At 54.4% G+C, this 24,408-nt stretch overlaps 1 long non-coding RNA gene across 7 annotated transcripts; it reads left to right on the top strand.

Moving 5' to 3' along the window:
• The first annotated feature begins 14,962 nt into the window (after window positions 1–14,962).
• On the top strand, window positions 14,963–22,010 carry LOC133360074 (uncharacterized). 7 transcript variants are annotated; one of them, XR_009757223.1, is made up of 4 exons: window positions 14,963–15,103; window positions 16,388–16,531; window positions 16,975–17,197; window positions 21,996–22,010. It is a non-coding gene; the product is annotated as an uncharacterized LOC133360074 (long non-coding RNA). The 7 variants fall into 7 exon arrangements; XR_009757220.1 differs by lacking the exon at window positions 21,996–22,010 and adding an exon at window positions 21,229–21,368; XR_009757221.1 differs by lacking the exon at window positions 21,996–22,010 and adding an exon at window positions 19,572–19,672.
• The last annotated feature ends 2,398 nt before the right edge of the window (window positions 22,011–24,408 follow it).

Here is a 24,408-nt window from a genome sequence, read left to right as displayed (position 1 = left end):
CCCCCCGTGGACTCTCCACTGCTGCATGAACCCCTCCCCCCGTGGTCTCAACACTGCTGCATGAACCCCTCCCCCCGTGTTCTCTCCACTGCTCCATGGACCCCTCCCCCCGTGGTCTCAACACTGCTGCATGGACCCCTCCCCCCGTGGTCTCTCTACTGCTGCATGAACCCCTCCCCCCGTGGACTCTCCACTGCTGCATGGACCCCTCTCCCCGTGGTCTCTCCACTGCTGCATGAACCCCTCCCCTCGTGGTCTCTCCACTGCTGCATGGACCCCTCCCCCCGTGGTCTCTCCACTGCTGCATGAACCCCTCCCCCCGTGGTCTCTCCACTGCTGCATGGACCCCTCCCCCCGTGGTCTCTCCACTGCTGCATGAACCCCTCCCCCCGTGGTCTCTCCACTGCTGCATGGACCCCTCCCCCCGTGGTCTCTCCACTGCTGCATGAACCCCTCCACCCGTGGTCTCTCCACTGCTGCATGAACCCCTCCCCCCGTGTTCTCTCTACTGCTGCATGGACCCCTCCCCCCGTGGTCTCTCTACTGCTGCATGGACCCCTCCCCCCGTGGTCTCTCCACTGCTGCATGAACCCCTCCCCCCGTGTTCTCTCCACTGCTGCATGAACCCCTCCCCCCGTGGACTCTCCACTGCTGCATGAACCCCTCCCCCCGTGGTCTCTCAACTGCTGCATGGACCCCTCCCCTCGTGGTCTCTCCACTGCTGCATGAACCCCTCCCCCCCGTGGTCTCTCCACTGCTGCATGAACCCCCCCCCCGTGGTCTCTCCACTGCTGCATGAACCCCTCCCCTCGTGGTCTCTCCACTGCTGCATGAACCCCTCCCCCCGTGGACTCTCCACTGCTGCATGAACACCTCCCCCCGTGGTCTCTCCACTGCTGCATGAACACCTCCCCCCGTGGACTCTCCACTGCTGGATGAACACCTCCCCCCGTGGTCTCTCCACTGCTGCATGGACCCCTCCCCCCGTGGACTCTCCACTGCTGCATGGACCCCTCCCCCCGTGGTCTCTCCACTGCTGCATGGACCCCTCCCCCCGTGGTCTCTCCACTGCTGCATGGACCCCTCCCCCCGTGGTCTCTCCACTGCTGCATGGACCCCTCCCCCCGTGGTCTCTCCACTGCTGCATGGACCCCGCCCCCCGTGGTCTCTCCACTGCTGCATGGACCCCTCCCCCCGTGGACTCTCCACTGCTGCATGAACACCTCCCCCCGTGGTCTCTCCACTGCTGCATGAACACCTCCCCCCGTGGACTCTCCACTGCTGGATGAACACCTCCCCCCGTGGTCTCTCCACTGCTGCATGAACCCCTCCCCCCGTGGACTCTCCACTGCTGCATGAACCCCTCCCCCCGTGGTCTCTCAACTGCTGCATGGACCCCTCCCCTCGTGGTCTCTCCACTGCTGCATGAACCCCTCCCCCCCGTGGTCTCTCCACTGCTGCATGAACCCCTCCCCCCGTGGTCTCTCTACTGCTGCATGAACCCCTCCCCCCGTGGACTCTCCACTGCTGCATGGACCCCTCTCCCCGTGGTCTCTCCACTGCTGCATGAACCCCTCCCCTCGTGGTCTCTCCACTGCTGCATGAACCCCTCCCCCCGTGGTCTCTCCACTGCTGCATGAACCCCTCCCCCCGTGTTCTCTCTACTGCTGCATGGACCCCTCCCCCCGTGGTCTCTCTACTGCTGCATGGACCCCTCCCCCCGTGTTCTCTCTACTGCTGCATGAACCCCTCCCCCCGTGTTCTCTCTACTGCTGCATGGACCCCTCCCCCCGTGTTCTCTCTACTGCTGCATGAACCCCTCCCCCCGTGTTCTCTCTACTGCTGCATGGACCCCTCCCCCGTGGACTCTCCACTGCTGCATGGACCCCTCCCCCCGTGGTCTCTCCACTGCTGCATGGACCCCTCCCCCCGTGGTCTCTCCACTGCTGCATGGACCCCTCCCCCCGTGGTCTCTCCACTGCTGCATGGACCCCTCCCCTCGTGGTCTCTCCACTGCTGCATGGACCCCGCCCCCCGTGGTCTCTCCACTGCTGCATGGACCCCGCCCCCCGTGGTCTCTCCACTGCTGCATGAACCCCTCCCCCCGTGGTCTCTCCACTGCTGCATGAACCCCTCCCCCCGTGGTCGCTCCACTGCTGCATGAACCCCTCCCCCCGTGGTCTCTCCACTGCTGCATGAACCCCTCCCCCCGTGGTCTCTCCACTGCTGCATGGACCCCTCCCCCCGTGGTCTCTCCACTGCTGCATGAACCCCTCCCCCCGTGGTCTCTCCACTGCTGCATGGACCCCTCCCCCCCGTGGTCTCTCCACTGCTGCATGAACCCCTCCCCCCGTGGTCTCTCCACTGCTGCATGGACCCCTCCCCCCGTGGTCTCTCCACTGCTGCATGAACCCCTCCCCCCGTGGTCTCTCCACTGCTGCATGGACCCCTCCCCCCGTGGACTCTCCACTGCTGCATGAACCCCTCCCCCCGTGGTCTCAACACTGCTGCATGAACCCCTCCCCCCGTGTTCTCTCCACTGCTCCATGGACCCCTCCTCCCGTGGTCTCAACACTGCTGCATGGACCCCTCCCCCCGTGGTCTCTCTACTGCTGCATGAACCCCTCCCCCCGTGGACTCTCCACTGCTGCATGGACCCCTCTCCCCGTGGTCTCTCCACTGCTGCATGAACCCCTCCCCTCGTGGTCTCTCCACTGCTGCATGAACCCCTCCCCCCGTGGTCTCTCCACTGCTGCATGAACCCCTCCCCCCGTGTTCTCTCTACTGCTGCATGGACCCCTCCCCCCGTGGTCTCTCTACTGCTGCATGGACCCCTTTCCCCGTGTTTTCTCTACTGCTGCATGAACCCCTCCCCCCGTGTTCTCTCTACTGCTGCATGGACCCCTCCCCCCGTGTTCTCTCTACTGCTGCATGAACCCCTCCCCCCGTGTTCTCTCCACTGCTGCATGGACCCCTCCCCCCGTGGTCTCTCCACTGCTGCATGGACCCCTCCCCCCGTGGTCTCAACACTGCTGCATGAACCCCTCCCCCCGTGGACTCTCCACTGCTGCATGAACCCCTCCCCCCGTGGTCTCTCCACTGCTGCATGGACCCCTCCCCTCGTGGTCTCTCCACTGCTGCATGAACCCCTCCCCCCCGTGGTCTCTTCACTGCTGCATGAACCCCTCCCCCCGTGGTCTCTCCACTGCTGCATGAACCCCTCCCCCCGTGGTCTCTCTACTGCTGCATGAACCCCCCCCCCCCCGTGTTCTCTCCACTGCTGCATGAACCCCTCCCCCCGTGGTCTCTCTACTGCTGCATGGACCCCTCCCCCCGTGGTCTCTCTACTGCTGCATGGACCCCTCCCCCCGTGGACTCTCCACTGCTGCATGAACCCCTCCCCCCGTGGTCTCTCCACTGCTGCATGAACCCCTCCCCCCGTGGTCTCTCCACTGCTGCATGAACCCCTCGCCCCGTGGTCGTTCCACTGCTGCATGAACCCCTCCCCCCGTGGTCGCTCCACTGCTGCATGAACCCCTCCCCCCGTGGTCTCTCCACTGCTGCATTAACCCCTCCCCCCGTGGTCTCTCCACTGCTGCATGAACCCCTCCCCCCGTGGTCGCTCCACTGCTGCATGAACCCCTCCCCCCGTGGTCTCTCCACTGCTGCATGAACCCCTCCCCCCGTGGTCTCTCCACTGCTGCATGGACCCCTCCCCCCGTGGTCTCTCCACTGCTGCATGAACCCCTCCCCCCGTGGTCTCTCCACTGCTGCATGGACCCCTCCCCCCGTGGTCTCTCCACTGCTGCATGAACCCCTCCCCCCGTGGTCTCTCCACTGCTGCATGGACCCCTCCCCCCGTGGTCTCTCCACTGCTGCATGAACCCCTCCACCCGTGGTCTCTCCACTGCTGCATGAACCCCTCCCCCCGTGTTCTCTCTACTGCTGCATGGACCCCTCCCCCCGTGGTCTCTCTACTGCTGCATGGACCCCTCCCCCCGTGGTCTCTCCACTGCTGCATGAACCCCTCCCCCCGTGTTCTCTCCACTGCTGCATGAACCCCTCCCCCCGTGGACTCTCCACTGCTGCATGAACCCCTCCCCCCGTGGTCTCTCAACTGCTGCATGGACCCCTCCCCTCGTGGTCTCTCCACTGCTGCATGCCCCCCTCCCCCCCGTGGTCTCTCCACTGCTGCATGAACCCCTCCCCCCGTGGTCTCTCCACTGCTGCATGAACCCCTCCCCTCGTGGTCTCTCCACTGCTGCATGAACCCCTCCCCCCGTGGACTCTCCACTGCTGCATGAACACCTCCCCCCGTGGTCTCTCCACTGCTGCATGAACACCTCCCCCCGTGGACTCTCCACTGCTGGATGAACACCTCCCCCCGTGGTCTCTCCACTGCTGCATGGACCCCTCCCCCCGTGGACTCTCCACTGCTGCATGGACCCCTCCCCCCGTGGTCTCTCCACTGCTGCATGGACCCCTCCCCCCGTGGTCTCTCCACTGCTGCATGGACCCCTCCCCCCGTGGTCTCTCCACTGCTGCATGGACCCCTCCCCCCGTGGTCTCTCCACTGCTGCATGGACCCCGCCCCCCGTGGTCTCTCCACTGCTGCATGGACCCCGCCCCCCGTGGTCTCTCCACTGCTGCATGAACCCCTCCCCCCGTGGTCTCTCCACTGCTGCATGAACCCCTCCCCCCCGTGGTCGCTCCACTGCTGCATGAACCCCTCCCCCCGTGGTCTCTCCACTGCTGCATGAACCCCTCCCCCCGTGGTCTCTCCACTGCTGCATGGACCCCTCCCCCCGTGGTCTCTCCACTGCTGCATGAACCCCTCCCCCCGTGGTCTCTCCACTGCTGCATGGACCCCTCCCCCCGTGGTCTCTCCACTGCTGCATGAACCCCTCCCCCCGTGGTCTCTCCACTGCTGCATGGACCCCTCCCCCCGTGGTCTCTCCACTGCTGCATGAACCCCTCCACCCGTGGTCTCTCCACTGCTGCATGAACCCCTCCCCCCGTGTTCTCTCTACTGCTGCATGGACCCCTCCCCCCGTGGTCTCTCTACTGCTGCATGGACCCCTCCCCCCGTGGTCTCTCCACTGCTGCATGAACCCCTCCCCCCGTGTTCTCTCCACTGCTGCATGAACCCCTCCCCCCGTGGACTCTCCACTGCTGCATGAACCCCTCCCCCCGTGGTCTCTCAACTGCTGCATGGACCCCTCCCCTCGTGGTCTCTCCACTGCTGCATGAACCCCTCCCCCCCGTGGTCTCTCCACTGCTGCATGAACCCCTCCCCCCGTGGTCTCTCCACTGCTGCATGAACCCCTCCCCCCGTGGTCTCTCCACTGCTGCATGAACCCCTCCCCCCGTGGACTCTCCACTGCTGCATGAACACCTCCCCCCGTGGTCTCTCCACTGCTGCATGAACACCTCCCCCCGTGGACTCTCCACTGCTGGATGAACACCTCCCCCCGTGGTCTCTCCACTGCTGCATGGACCCCTCCCCCCGTGGACTCTCCACTGCTGCATGGACCCCTCCCCCCGTGGTCTCTCCACTGCTGCATGGACCCCTCCCCCCGTGGTCTCTCCACTGCTGCATGGACCCCTCCCCCCGTGGTCTCTCCACTGCTGCATGGACCCCTCCCCCCGTGGTCTCTCCACTGCTGCATGGACCCCGCCCCCCGTGGTCTCTCCACTGCTGCATGGACCCCGCCCCCCGTGGTCTCTCCACTGCTGCATGAACCCCTCCCCCCGTGGTCTCTCCACTGCTGCATGGACCCCTCCCCCCGTGGTTTCTCTACTGCTGCATGGACCCCTCCCCCCGTGGTCTCTCTACTGCTGCATGAACCCCTCCCCCCGTGGTCTCTCCACTGCTGCATGGACCCCTCCCCCCGTGGACTCTCCACTGCTGCATGAACCCCTCCCCCCGTGGTCTCAACACTGCTGCATGAACCCCTCCCCCCGTGTTCTCTCCACTGCTCCATGGACCCCTCCCCCCGTGGTCTCAACACTGCTGCATGGACCCCTCCCCCCGTGGTCTCTCTACTGCTGCATGAACCCCTCCCCCCGTGGACTCTCCACTGCTGCATGGACCCCTCTCCCCGTGGTCTCTCCACTGCTGCATGAACCCCTCCCCTCGTGGTCTCTCCACTGCTGCATGAACCCCTCCCCCCGTGGTCTCTCCACTGCTGCATGAACCCCTCCCCCCGTGTTCTCTCTACTGCTGCATGGACCCCTCCCCCCGTGGTCTCTCTACTGCTGCATGGACCCCTCCCCCCGTGTTCTCTCTACTGCTGCATGAACCCCTCCCCCCGTGTTCTCTCTACTGCTGCATGGACCCCCCCCCCCGTGTTCTCTTTACTGCTGCATGAACCCCTCCCCCCGTGGTCTCTCCACTGCTGCATGGACCCCTCCCCCCGTGGTCTCAACACTGCTGCATGAACCCCTCCCCCCGTGTTCTCTCCACTGCTGCATGAACCCCTCCCCCCGTGGACTCTCCACTGCTGCATGAACCCCTCCCCCCGTGGTCTCTCCACTGCTGCATGGGCCCCTCCCCTCGTGGTCCCTCCACTGCTGCATGAACCCCTCCCCCCCGTGGTCTCTCCACTGCTGCATGAACCCCTCCCCCCGTGGTCTCTCCACTGCTGCATGAACCCCTCCCCCCGTGGTCTCTCCACTGCTGCATGAACCCCTCCCCCCGTGGACTCTCCACTGCTGCATGAACACCTCCCCCCGTGGTCTCTCCACTGCTGCATGAACACCTCCCCCCGTGGACTCTCCACTGCTGGATGAACACCTCCCCCCGTGGTCTCTCCACTGCTGCATGGACCCCTCCCCCCGTGGACTCTCCACTGCTGCATGGACCCCTCCCCCCGTGGTCTCTCCACTGCCGCATGGACCCCTCCCCCCGTGGTCTCTCCACTGCTGCATGGACCCCTCCCCCCGTGGTCTCTCCACTGCTGCATGGACCCCTCCCTCCGTGGTCTCTCCACTGCTGCATGGACCCCGCCCCCCGTGGTCTCTCCACTGCTGCATGGACCCCGCCCCCCGTGGTCTCTCCACTGCTGCATGAACCCCTCCCCCCGTGGTCTCTCCACTGCTGCATGGACCCCTCCCCCCGTGGTTTCTCTACTGCTGCATGGACCCCTCCCCCCGTGGTCTCTCTACTGCTGCATGAACCCCTCCCCCCGTGGTCTCTCCACTGCTGCATGGACCCCTCCCCCCGTGGACTCTCCACTGCTGCATGAACCCCTCCCCCCGTGGTCTCAACACTGCTGCATGAACCCCTCCCCCCGTGTTCTCTCCACTGCTCCATGGACCCCTCCCCCCGTGGTCTCAACACTGCTGCATGGACCCCTCCCCCCGTGGTCTCTCTACTGCTGCATGAACCCCTCCCCCCGTGGACTCTCCACTGCTGCATGGACCCCTCTCCCCGTGGTCTCTCCACTGCTGCATGAACCCCTCCCCTCGTGGTCTCTCCACTGCTGCATGAACCCCTCCCCCCGTGGTCTCTCCACTGCTGCATGAACCCCTCCCCCCGTGTTCTCTCTACTGCTGCATGGACCCCTCCCCCCGTGTTCTCTCTACTGCTGCATGAACCCCTCCCCCCGTGTTCTCTCTACTGCTGCATGGACCCCTCCCCCCGTGGTCTCTCCACTGCTGCATGGACCCCTCCCCCCGTGGTCTCAACACTGCTGCATGAACCCCTCCCCCCGTGGACTCTCCACTGCTGCATGAACCCCTCCCCCCGTGGTCTCTCCACTGCTGCATGGACCCCTCCCCTCGTGGTCTCTCCACTGCTGCATGAACCCCTCCCCCCCGTGGTCTCTTCACTGCTGCATGAACCCCTCCCCCCGTGGTCTCTCCACTGCTGCATGAACCCCTCCCCCCGTGGTCTCTCCACTGCTGCATGAACCCCTCCACCCGTGGGCTCTCCACTGCTGCATGAACCCCCTCCCCCCGTGGTCTCTCCACTGCTGCATGAACCCCTCCCCCCGTGGACTCTCCACTGCTGGATGAACACCTCCCCCCGTGGTCTCTCCACTGCTGCATGGACCCCTCCCCCCGTAGACTCTCCACTGCTGCATGGACCCCTCCCCCCGTGGTCTCTCCACTGCTGCATGGACCCCTCCCCCCGTGGTCTCTCCACTGCTGCATGGACCCCTCCCCCCGTGGTCTCTCCACTGCTGCATGGACCCCTCCCCCCGTGGTCTCTCCACTGCTGGATGAACCCCTCCCCCCGTGGTCGCTCCACTGCTGCATGGACCCCTCCCCCCGTGGACTCTCCACTGCTGCATGGACCCCTCCCCCCGTGGTCTCTCCACTGCTGCATGGACCCCTCCCCCCGTGGTCTCTCCACTGCTGCATGGACCCCTCCCCCCGTGGTCTCTCCACTGCTGCATGGACCCCTCCCCCCGTGGTCTCTCCACTGCTGCATGGACCCCGCCCCCCGTGGTCTCTCCACTGCTGCATGAACCCCTCCCCCCGTGGTCTCTCCACTGCTGCATGGACCCCTCCCCCCGTGGTTTCTCTACTGCTGCATGGACCCCTCCCCCCGTGGTCTCTCTACTGCTGCATGAACCCCTCCCCCCGTGGTCTCTCCACTGCTGCATGGACCCCTCCCCCCGTGGACTCTCCACTGCTGCATGAACCCCTCCCCCCGTGGTCTCAACACTGCTGCATGAACCCCTCCCCCCGTGTTCTCTCCACTGCTCCATGGACCCCTCCCCCCGTGGTCTCAACACTGCTGCATGGACCCCTCCCCCCGTGGTCTCTCTACTGCTGCTTGAACCCCTCCCCCCGTGGACTCTCCACTGCTGCATGGACCCTTCTCCCCGTGGTCTCTCCCACTGCTGCATGAACCCCTCCCCTCGTGGTCTCTCCACTGCTGCATGAACCCCTCCCCCCGTGGTCTCTCCACTGCTGCATGAACCCCTCCCCCGTGTTCTCTCTACTGCTGCATGGACCCCTCCCCCCGTGGTCTCTTTACTGCTGCATGGACCCCTCCCCCCCGTGTTCTCTCTACTGCTGCATGAACCCCTCCCCCCGTGTTCTCTCTACTGCTGCATGGACCCCTCCCCCTGTGTTCTCTCTACTGCTGCATGAACCCCTCCCCCCGTGTTCTCTCTACTGCTGCATGGACCCCTCCCCCCGTGGTCTCTCCACTGCTGCATGGACCCCTCCCCCCGTGGTCTCAACACTGCTGCATGAACCCCTCCCCCCGTGGACTCTCCACTGCTGCATGAACCCCTCCCCCCGTGGTCTCTCCACTGCTGCATGGACCCCTCCCCTCGTGGTCTCTCCACTGCTGCATGAACCCCTCCCCCCCGTGGTCTCTCCACTGCTGCATGAACCCCTCCCCCGTGGTCTCTCCACTGCTGCATGAACCCCTCCCCCCGTGGTCTCTCCACTGCTGCATGAACCCCTCCACCCGTGGGCTCTCCACTGCTGCATGAACCCCCTCCCCCCGTGGTCTCTCCACTGCTGCATGAACCCCTCCCCCCGTGGACTCTCCACTGCTGGATGAACACCTCCCCCCGTGGTCTCTCCACTGCTGCATGGACCCCTCCCCCCGTGTTCTCTCCACTGCTGCATGGACCCCTCCCCCCGTGGTCTCTCCACTGCTGCATGGACCCCTCCCCCCGTGGTCTCTCCACTGCTGGATGAACCCCTCCCCCCGTGGTCGCTCCACTGCTGCATGGACCCCTCCCCCCGTGGACTCTCCACTGCTGCATGGACCCCTCCCCCCGTGGTCTCTCCACTGCTGCATGGACCCCTCCCCCCGTGGTCTCTCCACTGCTGCATGGACCCCTCCCCCCGTGGTCTCTCCACTGCTGCATGAACCCCTCCCCCCGTGGTCGCTCCACTGCTGGATGAACCCCTCCCCCCGTGGTCTCTCTACTGCTGCATGAACCCCTCCCCCCGTGGTCTCTCCACTGCTGCATGGACCCCTCCCCCCGTGGTCTCTCCACTGCTGGATGAACCCCTCCCCCCGTGGTCGCTCCACTGCTGGATGAACCCCTCCCCCCGTGGTCTCTCTACTGCTGCATGAACCCCTCCCCCCATACATCAGCGGCAGCCGTGGGGCAATTGCTACATTGGCAACCGCGGTCACCGCGTGGCCCACATCTTGCCCTCGCGTCTGGCGTAGCGCGGGTGAAGAAGGTGGTGAGCTGCAGAAGTGGGTGGCGCTCTTTGGCCTACTCTTCCTTCCGTGCCGACCAGCGGTCTCGGAAGAGGCGAGCAATAACCACACTTTGCCCCATGGCATGCAGCGGCCGGGCGAACCACGTTTTTCCATCCATTATAGAGGGTTTTTTTGTGTGTGGGTTAGATGTCGTAAATATATAAATGTTGCGTCGTTAAACCCGCCACCGCCAACTAGTAAGGGGTTTGTCACGTGAACGAAACGTGGCCAATTCGTTACTCGTACAGCACGTGCCGCTGTGGTGGAGAGTGAACCTACAGCGTGCTGGGCGCACACTCCACATGCCGCACCCCTCCCCAATAACCATCAGCGGGTGACGTCACTACACATGGGGCAACCCCCCCTCATGAATAATCATGAGCGGGTGACGTCACTCCACATGCCGCACCCCTCCCCAATAACCATCAGCGGGTGATGTCACTACACATGGGGCAACCCCCCCCTCATGATTAATCATGAGCGGGTGACGTCACTCCACATGCCGCACCCCTCCCCAATAACCATTATCGGGTGACGTCACTCCACATGGGCAACCCCCCCCGCCCCTCATTCATAATCATGAGCGGGTGACGTCACTCCACATGCCGCACCTCTCCCCAATAACAATCAATGGGTGACGTCACTCCACATGGGGCAACCCCCCCCCCTCCCCTCATGAATAATCATGAGCGGGTGACGTCACTCCACATGCCGCACCCCTCCCCAATAACCATAATCGGGTGACGTCACTCCACATGGGCAACCCCCCCCGCCCCTCATTAATAATCGAGCGGGTGACGTCACTCCACATGCCGCACCTCTCCCCAATAACAATCAATGGGTGACGTCACTCCACATGGGGCAACCCCCCCCCGCCCCTCATTAATAATCATGAGCGGGTGACGTCACTCCACATGCCGCACCCCTCCCCAATAACCATTATCGGGTGACGTCACTACACATGGGGCACCCCCCCCCCCTCCCCTCATTAATAATCATGAGCTGAACAATGTTTCTATTTAATATTTCAGATCCACTGCAATATAAAACCCTTCCTTGGACGGGCAAAAAAAAAAGCTAGTTTTTTAATATTTGTAAAATTTTCACTTCCGTTTCAACTGCCGCGCCGGGAGATATAAACATCCAACGGGCGCGCTGCACGTGCGCGTGGTTGCCGACCGTTTCAACTCCGTCGCAGATCTCCTCCCTTCGTTGCAACATCAACAACGACAACCAAAGCAAACAAGGTGAACATTATGCGCGTTTGTCTGAAGCTTTCGTGACTGCAGGAATCCATACTCGTTGGTGGGGAGCGGTAGCGCCCCATCGTACACGGTAGCGCACTGCGCTACCGTGTACCAAGTGACCCGAGTTCGATTCCAGCTCACGACGAGAAACTGGTGAATATCTGAGCCGGGCCTCCCTTACGTCGACTCAGCCTTCAACGAGTAACCTGCTGTCGCGGTGTGTAAACATGTAAGACTAGGGGAGACAAAGGCGGCCGGGCGTGGTGTTGGCAACCCAGCCCCCCCCCCTCGACCCTTAAATCGACTCGCTATGCCACGGAGCGTGTGGGAGCGGTTGTTTTGTTGACCCCCGTGGTCGCCCTCGGCTTTACAATCGAGGTTTTATTTGGGTTGGATCGCGTCAATATAATTGTGTCGTTAAACCCGCCGCCACCCGACACAGCCACTTCGCAAGGTTTGCCACGTGAACGAAACGTGGCCAATTCGTTCCAAGTACAGCACGAACCGGTTTCTTGCAGAGTGAACCAAGGCGGTAACTATAATAGATATTGGGGACACACACACACGCCCCCCCTCAATATTCAAATATGCTCAAAATGTCTCCCCCAATTTATTGCTATAAAATAGATTTCTGTTTATATGATTGTGGTTATGGTTGTACTTTATTAATTCCCAATTTCTCTGCCATTATACACAATGACACAAGTAAAGGTAAAACAGATAAAACAGAGCAATGTAATACAATACACTATTAGACATTATTGTAAAACATTTTTTAAAAAGTCCATCCTATGTTTTAGTGAATTTTTTTATATTTTAGGCAGGAAATTCGTTTTAAAATTTAGATATTTTTTTCTGGGGGGGGGGGGACCCCCACACCTCCTGAAATATTTGATCCCCCCCAATGTTGACTCCATGGCTACAGCCTTGATTTATACTCTTCAACAACGACGCCAATGATGATTTTTAACTGCAGCATGAACACACAGCATGTGCCCTTTGCAAGTCACAAGACTCATCCGATTTGAAACGGACGCCCTCTGGTGGCGACTGAGCGTGTGGGCCACACTACGACGCGTCACTGCTGCTGCTGGCGAAGTGTCGCTCTCGATTGTAAATGTTGGCTCTCCGACACACCGGTGTGTGCTGTAACTCGTCACGAATTGGCCACGTTCTGTTTACGTGACAAGGGGCCGTCCATAAATGACGTCACGCACCTAGGGGGGGGGGGGGTCAGACATTTGTGACGATGTGTGACGATGGGGGGGGGGGGGGGTTGAGAAATGTGACGTCACATCAAAATGCGCAACTTTTAATAAATATAGACAACACGTTCTACTTAATTAAATAGACTTTATAATAAATGTTTTCTCCTACAACATCAGAATGCAGCGCCACATTAAATACGCACTGCAATGACAATAGTTTAAAGCGATTTGAAGCATGTTTTATATTTGTTTTGGGGGGGGGCAGAGCTTTGTGACGTCATATTTGAGGGGGGGGGGGTCTGACTTTTTGTGACGCCGTGTGACGATGGTGGGGGGGGGGGGGATCGTCCAAAATCGCGTGACGTCATTTATGGACGGCCCCTAAGCCGTACTGTACTAGTTGGCTGTGTCGCGTGGTGGCTGGTTTAACGACACATTTATATATTGACGCGATCTAGCCCAAAGCACCTATATTATGGATGATAGTGGTCGCGAAAGCGTCCTCCGTGTTCAACCGCGATGTGTCTGCCGCCTGTGCACAGGAGGGTTCATGCAGGACCCAAACCCTGGGCATCCTCGATGGCCCATGCCACTCAAGTGGATTGCACCTTGGACAAAAACGCCTGATTCTATTGCTCAGATCTAGATTAGTAAATTCTGCTAATGCCCCAGTTACCTGGTGTTCCATCGCTTCAAACATATCCTTCCACCTGGGTGGCAGGCTGGTGGGGGTGCAGTGGCGATGCTCGTGCCTCGCAGCAAGAGGCACCTGGGTTTGATTCCCTACTGGAACGTCCATTCTGTGTGGCGATTGTATGTGTCCTCTCCTCCTGTTCCTTTGAGTGTGTGGGGAGCGGTGGTGTCGTGCTTAGCGCACTGCCGTACGAACCCCGCCACCTGAGTTCGATTCCCACTCACGGCCAACGTCATTGATACATATCTGAAACCGGTCCTGGTCTTTCCCTAGGTCAACTCAGCCTTAAATGAGTACCTGGTGCGATGCATAGACATCTCCATGAGGGAGACAAAACAACTTGGTGAAGGCTATACGAGGGATCTTATATTCTGAGTGCGAGTGAGTTGAGCGGGTGGCGTGTGTGTGTTGTCTCCACGTTTTGCATGGGATTCCCCCCGGGCCTTCTGGCTTCCTCGCACAGCTAACCACGTGGACACAACGCCATTGGTGTTGGCCAAAGATTCCAATGTTAGCAGGACCCTCCTGAAAAAAGAGTCTACGGACTCAGTGTGGCTGTCCCGGGGAAGCCAGTGGTTGTCTAAATCACAAGGTGATGCCGAGCTGTGGATTCTGTGCGACAGCTTTATTTACCATATGTCCCCGTCTGTTTGCACAGAGCAATAATCACTCTCGTCTCCATTCTCAATGGCTCCGTGACTTAACTTCGCTGTCAATGTTTTTAAAGCGATTTGTCCGACCCAATATTCGTTGCAAGAAATGTATTTAATCGAATGCTTATTTGTGCGTGTGTAGTATTTCCTATCTATTTTGTCATGTATTTGTTTTCGTGCCGGTTTCTATTCGCTTGTCTTGCTCAGTACTTTGTAATTAAGTAGTTTTTTTTTCATTCTGGTGACCCAATTGAGACTCGTACTGGTCTCTTCAGTTCACACCCGGTTTAACAAGCCAGACATGCGACCTCAGCTTGATGTGGACTGACATTCATTGTTGTTGTTGCCAAACAAGTTAAGTAAAACAAGATGCAGGCCAATCAGCCAATTGACATTTCTGGGACAATAATTCCCAGCAGCAACTTTGGTCGAGATTTATTCAAGTGAATGGTGTTGCTGCCACTGCGGTGTGATGGTTTGCATGCTGGACTTGCAATACAGAGTTCACTCAGTTGATCTACCCCCGTGTGGCAACTAAGGTCCATGTGACATCACAAGGCCCACGTGACAATTCAGGCCCACGTGACATCTCAGGTCCACGTGACATCTCTGGCCCACGTGGCGCCACAAGGCCCACGTGACACCACAAGGCCCGCGTGAGGTCACAGTGGCGCTGTGTGCTCTCGCTCACTTTGCTTACAGAGCGGAACTCGTGTGCACAGTCCAAGATCCTTCCACATGGACGCCTCCATGGACGTTTTCGCCGGCGGTGATTTCCGCATACCAGGCCCTCAGCTGCAGCGGCGATTTGCGAACCACGCGGCCGGAGATGGTGGTGTGGACATTGGGGCTGTGGCCGGCGCTGGTGCCTTGGTTGATGCCGTGGCTGGTGCCTGGGGCGGTGCTGGGGCTGGGGATGGCGCCGGGGCTGGCGCTGTTGTCGGTGCTGGCGCTGGTGACGCATGGCACAGACGTCGCTGTCGCCCTGCATTTGGCGTCGCGCTGCGCAGAAGCAAGCGGGTCGCTATAATAGCGCTGCGGCGCAACCTGCGCCGTTTCCAGCAGCAGCTGCAGAAGCGGCAGCAGATGGGGCGAGCATAGGTGCAGCATCCACGGTAACACTACTGGCGTGTTTTGTCCAATTAGCCTAATCATTTATGTTTGGTTTAGTCCGCGTGGTAACGATTGGACCAAAAATACGTGACGTGAAAGCCTCCACCACCCGACACAGTTAAGATATGACATTGTCACTCGGTGCACAAGCGTTGAATGAGGCGCCAATTACTATTATTTCAGTTCAACTCACTGGTGAGTGAGTTTGTAAACAATCCTCAACACCAAACTTTTTAGCACGAGCATTGCTCCTCCAGCAATGAGTGACGACGTATTTTGTTTGGCTGTCGGGTGGTGGAGGGTTTCATGATACAAATTTGGCCAGATCACTTCTACGTGGCCAAAAACTAAAAAAAAATAATGAATCGTAATATTGGCTAGGGGCCGTCCATAAATGACGTCACACACCTAGGGGGGAGGGGGGTCAGACATTTGTGACGATGTGTGACGAGGGGGGGAGGGGGGTTTGAGAAATGCGACGTCACATCAAAATGCGCAGCTTTAAATAAATATAAACAATATAATTGTTGTAACAACCAACACTAATTTTTATTAATTTTCATTATTAACTATTAGATTATTTAAATTTACTAAGGTCACCTTTTATTTATTCCATGAAGGAACATTTTGCTTCTCCATGGGATAATGGAGAAGCATATATTTTGTAAAAAAATGTAATGATTGTTATTAAACATTTAGATTTTAATTATTCTACCAGGGCTTTTCATTCTGTGGAATTAATATGTATGTGATTGTTATAATTGTATTCTCCATTTTTCTTTGTTCTACTACAAAGTTTCAAGTATTTTTTATAGTTATAATTACTTTTAATAATTTATAATTATAAAAGAATTTCAATATAATATTCTGAACATCTGCAGTTTTACTTAGACGTTGAATATTTTCAAGTGAATTTTATGCAAAATTTCAGCTTTCCAACGCCTCCTTTTTAATAAATGTTTTCTCCTACAACATCAGAGTGCAGCGCCACATTAAAAACGCACTACAATGGCAATAGTTTAAAGTGATTTGAAGCATGTTTTATTTTCAAAATGGAATTATGGGCTAGTGGGGGGGAGAGCTTTGTGACGTCAAATTTGAGGAGGGGTCTGACTTTTTGTGACGCCGTGGGATGAGGGGGGGGGTCAAAAATCGGCCAAAATCGCGTGACGTCTTTTATGGACGGCCCCCTACGAAAACGGACGATGTGCTCAGTCATTTACGTATACGATTGTAGTTGTAGTGGTTGTGTGGTACTGATTGTTACTGCCCTGTGTTTCATTCAGAGCCTGTCGAAACAAAGAATACGAACACAATTTCCCAGACCTGTTGAAGATAAAGACAAAGATACCCCATATAGCCTTTAACGGACTGTTGGGACGAGTGCAGTTCGTGAACACTTCATGAAGGCTGGAATGGCACACGAGGGGGTGGGTGATCAACTGCACGCCCAACCACGAACACTACACAATACAAATAAACCCACAGACCTCCCAACCCACACACACCCACATGTACAAAAGTGCTCAACTGATTGAACTAAATAAACGTGAAAATTGAACTTTATATGGACTGGCATTCACTGTCGTTAATGAACAACATTTACACGGGGCAAGAGTTCTGTTTTTTTTTCTTCTGACCAAAATAAATGACACAAAGCCACATCGAGGTCCATCAGCTAAGAGCCTTGAGGGCCAATAACTCCTAAGCGCAACTTTCCTTGAGATGAAGTGAACAGGATTCTATTCTACAGTATTCTTGCACACGATGGCCGCAATATGTTCAGAAGCTAAACGCCAACGTCTGCTGGCTGTGACGAGAGGGTTTCCGCGAGGGAGTTCCGTGTCGTTCTCATGTTCCTCTTCCGTTGAAGGAGCAGAAGACCACAGTGGTTCACTTACACCACGGCTGGGGAACGTCCGGCCCGCGAAATCATTTGGTGTGGCCCTACCAAGGCAACCGCAGGCGGGACTCGAAATTCAATAAATCTCGGAGCAAACCTGGAAAAGCATCTGCAAGTAGCAGCAACATCATCAACACCAGCCTACATCACACGGCCTCGCCAAAGAGAAGCAGTTCCAGCCATCACATTAGGGGTGAGTTATTCAATGTTTGACCAAATATAACAGGCTAATTTTTAAGTTGATAATTTTGTATGGCCCACGAATGATGTTATAAATATCCAAATGGCCCTTGGCAGAAAAAAGGTTCCCCACCGCTGACTTACGTGGTAAGGTTGGCTCGCAGCAATCCCTCGCCAACCGTGGGGGTTAGGCCCCTGAAACCCCTGCCCCTGCCGACCTGCGATTGGCAAAACCGTGGTCGGCAAGACTAAAGGCGGATGGAAAATAGGGGTTAGGTTCCGCAGTCGCTGTTGATGCTCGTATTGAAGCCTAGCTACCGCATCCTACGCATTCAGTAAACTTGAGAAAGATATACAGTACTATACAAACACACAGTGACTCTGTATGAACAATATAACATTTTTACATTCATCGTGAACAAAAAATACATTTTAACAGGACCCTGCGGGGTGGGCTGGTAGGAACGAATAACCAAAGAATATAAACATAATGTATTATTACACTTGTTTAGCCAGGAAAGCCTCACTGAGACTAAAGGTTTTTGTAGGGTCCTGCCAAGTGTTTGCAGTAGGGGGCGATGTTGCTACACCGAATCGGACGATACGAAGGGAGAGTTTGAGGCCTAGCTCTAGGCTTTAGGCCTAGCTGTAGGCTTTAGGCCGCTGTGAGTTAATTTTTAATTTAAATGTTTTAATTATTAATGTAAAAGCTTTAAATTTTTATGTTTTTATTTAAAAACATAAGGGAATGTAACATTGTTAAACATTAACTCCCTTTCACACACGCGGGGGTACGATACGAAGGGAGAGTTTGAGGCCTAGTTCTAGGCTTTAGGCCTAGCTGTAGGCTTTAGGCCGCTGTGAGTTAATTTTTAATTTAAATGTTTTAATTATTTATGTAAAAGCTTTAAATTTAAATGTTTCTATTTAAAAACATCAGGGAATGTAACATTGTTAAACATTAACTCCCTTTCACACACGCGGGGGTACGACACGAAGGGAGAGCTTGAGGCCTAGTTCTAGGCTTTAGGCCTAGCTGTAGGCTTGATGCCGCTGTGAGTGAATTTTTTATTTAAATGTTTTAATTATTTATGTAAAAGCTTTAAATTTAAATGTTTCTATTTAAAAACATCAGGGAATGTAACATTGTTAAACATTAACTCCCTTTCACACACGCGGGGGTACGACACGAAGGGAGAGCTTGAGGCCTAGTTCTAGGCTTTAGGCCTAACTGTAGGCTTGATGCCGCTGTGAGTGAATTTTTTATTTAAATGTTTTAATTAAAAGCTATCTCAGGGAATTATAAGGGAATGTTACACTTGTTTAGCCAGGAAAGCGTCACTGAGTCTAAAGGTTTTTGTAGGGTCCTGCCAAGTGTTTGCAGTAGGGGGCGATGTCGCTACACGGACGGACGGATGGACGATATAATCTATTGTAGGCTGGTTCACTTCGTTCCTACCAGTATAACCTTTAATATCAATAGTGAAGTCCAGATAACGTTGACAGTGACGCTGCTGATGACGATGATGTTAGGGGATGGGGGGGAGGTTGCACTCCGCTCACACAGCTCAGATGACGTCCTACCGCCACAGTCTCTCCACGCGCGAGACGATCGAGCAAGCTCAACCACAACCCTCTCCTTGCCCTCTTCTTCACATTACGCTTCACCTTCACCACCACTGATGCTTGTGGGGGAGGGGGCATGATTAAGGGGACGAAAAAAATAGTAGCATTGCACAGTAGTTACGGAACAAATTCTTAGGTTTTTTCGGTAAAGTCACGTAGGTAAAAAATGTAAATAAATAAAAGTAAAATAAAACAAAATAAAAAATCACGACGTTTCGGAAGCAACACAAGCCTCCGTCTTCAGGTGGAACCGTCACAGCCACGACAGCTGTATCAAGTAAATGAGAGATCACAAGAAATACCACCCCGTATATATAATGGTTGAGGGGGGAAGGGCCAGGAACGGCACACTTTTTATTAATATGGTAAGGTGAGGCTTAAGACTAAGAATAGACTGCATAACAAAGGGCTGAGCCTTTGTTATGGAGAGGTGCGGTTTGTAACTAACACCTAGCATACATAACAAAAGTGTGGAAAAAGAAAGCAAGTAAAAACTAAAAATGGTATAACAACAAACTGGCTGTCTATCAATAACCTGTAATAGTTGTCTGTCAAATAAGATGGTCCAAATAAGTGTAGTTACATCTTTTTTGCATGGTTAATCACATCTTTCCAATGATTACTCAGTTTGTAACCCTCATCACGGTGGCACGCAGGGCAAGCGTGATGGGTAACAAGCGCTTGATGCGCCCCTGGTGTGGTAGATGCTTGAACACGGCTGGAGATTTGAAACATACATCACCCCTTCCGGATCACATCAGCAGCCTCACTCTACGCCACAAATACAAATGAAGGCGAGAGACGGAAGCAAGTCTGGACTGCGGCCGGCATAACATCTCTCACTCAGCGATCCTGTCGTCGAATCGCCCGGTTTCAACCTTCTGCACCGCCAATGGTCGACTATCAACCGAATCAACACGTGGCCGATGCAGCCACCTGATGCACAAATGGTGCATCAAACCATTGACCACATTGTAGACACTCCTCCATTGCTGCTGTCTTCACTTCTTTGAAGGAGGAATGGACGCGATCCACTCTGCTTCTCAAAAGAGAATTAAGTGGATTACAAATATCTAAAATTACATCTTAATCAAGGGTAGCAGGGAAAACCAAACCGTGGTTATGCAAAACGCTGTACCGTGGTTGGCAAAAATGGTACACGTAATATTGTGCATTAATACTCGAAACCATGGTTGGCAAAATTGTAGTTGATGAGATATTGCTGCACTGTACATTGAACTTATTTTGCACTGTACTTAGCCAATCGTGCTAATCAGAGGTGCAGGGGAAGGATAACAAACTAAATGCGGTTCTAAAGAAATTCGTTTCCAATGAGATTTAAAAGTGCATAGCTCCAGTGGCTTCCTAATACTATCACTGTGCTCAGGTTGATTGGAGCACCGCTTTGTGTTAATGACTTAACCAATATGGACGCCCACTAAATAACTTAACCAACATGGACGCTCGCTAAGTCAGGGGTGTCCAAACTTTTTGCAAAGAGGGCCAAATTTGATAAAGTGAAGATGCCCGGGGGTCAATAGTTCCTTCTGACATTTTTTAAACCACAAAAGTTACGTGAAAATATACACTGTTAGAAAACAATTGTCATTGTCACAATTACCTTTATTTTTCAAATGACAATGTAGCCAAATATAAGCCACTCAGGCAGACGTGAATAACTCTAAAAACAAAATTCTGCCTTTCATTCAGTCAGATAACATTGAACAAACTGTATAGAATACCTTACATTTCCATGAGTTAAATATCTTTGCCTCATGAGCATTTTAAACAGGAGTTATAAGTAATGCAAAGTGGTTTGTTATCATTACACTTTAAAACAAGTTAATTTTGCCCTTGTCTTTTACAAGATCTTTCAGAAATCAATAGTTTGTGTCACATCTACAGGTACATAACATCAACAGTTATAACCTAATCTTATTCAAGAGTTTAATAAAAAAAGTGCCATAAGTCCAAGTGCATTAGTGTGCTTTAGGCTTTTCACTGTTAATAGTGACAGATGTTACCGTTCAAAAGACTCAATTTCAGATTGATCAAGGAACAGATAACTTGCTGACACTAATGAGAAGGGTGATACTGAGATCTATATTTCAGAAAACAGACCAGGTCTGATTTCGATTTAAAGCTTTCGTGACTGCAGGGATTCATCTTCTTGATTCTTTCGGTAAAGTCACGTAGAATGGAAATAATAAAATAATAAAAATAAAACAGGTCTGGCTTGAGGGCAGTGGTTGAGAAGCGTAAAATGTCACGCAAGTGGGAGTCACTCATCCTTGACCTCAATCGGTTCTTGTTTAAGTTCATGACTGAGAATGTTTGCACACACAAATATGTGGAGCCGAATAAGCTCAGCATTTTCTTAGCGAATGACCGCATTTCTGGAAACCTGCTTTTGTCCAGCTGCCGGTAAAAGTCAACAAGAGAACACTCCTGGTGTTTTCCGCGGCACTTATCGTCACAGCTGTGGAGGAGCATCATCAGGGTCCACGGAGAAGGGAGAAGAGAAAAGCAACATGTCCTTTTCAATAACTGCAAAGTCCCGAAAGCGTTTGTTAAATTCCACAGAAAGAGATGCAATAGCTGTTGCATAACTCTTCATTTGCGCACCGATGTTGTCCTGTGGGAAACTGTCAATGACCTCTTTCAAAGCTGGGAAGTGTGCGGTGCAGGGCTCTGTTTGGGACAAATGTCTTTGGAAAAGTTGCAGTTTGGTTCCAAAGGCCTTGATGTGAGCGTATAGCAGGCTCCCCACTGCATCTTTTCCTTGAAGATTAACATTCAGTGCATTCAGATGCTTCGTTATGTCAACCAAAAAAGCCAAATTTGCCAGCCATACAGGATCGGACAGTTCTTCCATTGGTTGTCCCTTCTCACCCAAAAAATGTCCAATTTCCTCTTTGAGAGAGAAAAATCGCTGCAGTGCGGACCCCCGACTTAGCGACCTCACATCGTTGTGATATATTACGTCACCGTATTCAGCCTGGATGTCACGCAAGAACTGCTGAAACTGTCGGTGGGATAGAGCTTTAGAGCGAATATAATTGATTGCCTTTGCCACTGGTTTCATAACATCGTCAAATTTGAGATGTTTGGCGCAGAGAGCCTGCTGGTGAATGATACAGTGAAGTTTAATAGCGTTACCTGCTTCTTCGCTGACTTTATTGCAGATCAGTGTGGACAATCCACTTCGCTCACCAGCCATGGCAGGCGCACTATCGGTAATGATCCCAGAAACTTTACTCCATGGTAGTTTCATATCATCAACAGCTTCACTAACAGAAGCGAATAAACCTGTTCCTCTGGTTTGCCCTTTAAGGCTTTTGAGGTCAAGCAGCTCCTCTGTCACGTTCATGTTGTCATCAACTCTTTAAAAAATAAGTAGTTGTGCAGTGTCAGATGCATCAGTGCTTTCATCGCAGGGTAATGAGAAATAATCAAAAGCCACTCTCCTGTCCCCCAGTTGTCTTTGAATATCTGACAATATGTCCTCAACTCTCTGTGCCACAGTGTTGCGTGCCAGGCAAACATGAATAAATTCTTGCTTCTTCTCGGGGCAAATGTTCTCCACCATTTTCATGACAATCTTTGATATAAATGCACCTTTAGTAAAAGGTTTGCCATGTTTAGCTATTAACATGGCCACTTCGTAGCTGGCTTTGGTGATGTTTTCCTTTGACTCACAGGCCCGCGTGAAGAATCGCTGTTGCGATGCCAGAGCAGCTTGGAGTTGCTTCACTATTTCAGCGCGGTCATTCCCTGTTAGCTTGTCGTATGTTGTAGCATGTTTAGTCTCGTAGTGTCTCTTTATGTTGAAATCCTTAAACAAGGCAACCGTCTCTTTACAAAGTAGACAAACACAATTGCCTCGATTTTCAGTGAAGTATTGTAATTCCCACCGCTCCTGTCAACTTTTCTCTTTTTTTTGCAGTCGCCATGGCAGAAATGATTCGAGAAGGGTTCTCGGCACGGATGCAGAGCCAGATAGCATTAGGATGGTGCTGCCATCGTGTGGTGAAAGGAGGAATTACATCTTTAAAGTTTTATGATTTATTTATTCTGACAGAGCTAACGAGCCATAAATAACACATTATAAGACCGAAGCTGCGGGCCGTATGAAATCTGACCACGGGCCGTGATTGGCCCATGGGCCGGACTTTGGACATGCCTGTGCTAAGTTATTTATTTAGCGAGTGGAGGAACTGGAGTCTTGGTGGAGGAACTGGACTCTTGGGGGAGGAACTGGAGTCTTGGTGTAGGAACTGGAGTCTTGGTGGAGGAACTGGAGTCTTGGTGGAGGAACTTGACTCTTGGGGGAGGAACTGGAGTCTTGGTGTAGGAACTGGAGTCTTGGTGGGGGAACTGGAGTCTTGGTGGAGGAACTGGAGTCTTGGTGGAAGAACTGGAGTCTTGGTGGAGGAACTGGAGTCTTGGTGGAGGAAATGGAGTCTTGGTAGAGGAACTGGAATCTTGGTGGAGGAACTGGAGTCTTGATGGAGGAACTGGACTCTTGGTGGAGGAACTGGAGTCTTGGTGGAGGAACTGGAGTCTTGGTGGAGGAACTGGAGTCTTGGTGGAGGAACTGGAGTCTTGGTAGAGGAACTGGAATCTTGGTGGAGGAACTGGAGTCTTGATGGAGGAACTGGACTCTTGGTGGAGGAACTGGAGTCTTGGTGGAGGAACTGGAGTCTTGGTGGAGGAATTGGAGTCTTGGTGGAGGAACTGGAGTCTTGATGGAGGAACTGGAGTCTTGGTGGAGGAACTGGAGTCTTGGTGGAGGAACTGGAGTCTTGGTGGAGGAACTGGAGTCTTGGTGGAGGAACTGGAGTCTTGATGGAGGAACTGGAGTCTTGATGTAGGAACTGGAGTCTTGGTGGAGGAACTGGAGTCTTGGTAGAGGAACTGGAGTCTTGGTGGAGGAACTGGAGTCTTGGTGGAGGAACTGGAGTCTTGGTGGAGGAACTGGAGTCTTGGTGGAGGAACTGGAGTCTTGGTGTAGGAACTGGTGTCTTTGTGTAGGAACTGGAGTCTTGGTGGAGGAACTGGAGTCTTGGTAGAGGAACTGGAGTCTTGGTGGAGGAACTGGAGTCTTGGTGTAAGGAACTGGAGTCTTGGTGGAGGAACTGGAGTCTTGGTGGAGGAACTGGAGTCTTGGTGGAGGAACTGGAGTCTTGGTGGAGGAACTGGAGTCTTGGTGGAGGAACTGGAGTCTTGGTGGAGGAACTGGAGTCTTGATGGAGGAACTGGAGTCTTGGTGTAGGAACTGGAGTCTTGGTGGAGGAACTGGAGTCTTGATGGAGGAACTGGAGTCTTGGTGGAGGAACTGGGGTCTTGGTAGAGGAACTGGAGTCTTGGTGGAGGAACTGGAGTCTTGATGGAGGAACTGGAGTCTTGGTGTAGGAACTGGAGTCTTGGTGGAGGAACTGGAGTCTTGGTGGAGGAACTGGAGTCTTGGTGGAGGAACTGGAGTCTTGGTGGAGGAACTGGACTCTTGGTAGAGGAACTGGAGTCTTGGTGTAGGAACTGGAGTCTTGGTGGAGGAACTGGAGTCTTGGTGTAGGAACTGGAGTCTTGGTGGAGGAA

The sequence above is a fragment of the Lethenteron reissneri genome, chromosome 67 (assembly GCF_015708825.2).
Source record: "Lethenteron reissneri isolate LAM-NWPU_2019-01 chromosome 67, ASM1570882v1, whole genome shotgun sequence".
NCBI lineage: Eukaryota > Metazoa > Chordata > Hyperoartia > Petromyzontiformes > Petromyzontidae > Lethenteron > Lethenteron reissneri.
Note: the sequence above shows the minus strand (reverse complement) of the source record. Positions and strands in the feature narration are given on the sequence as shown.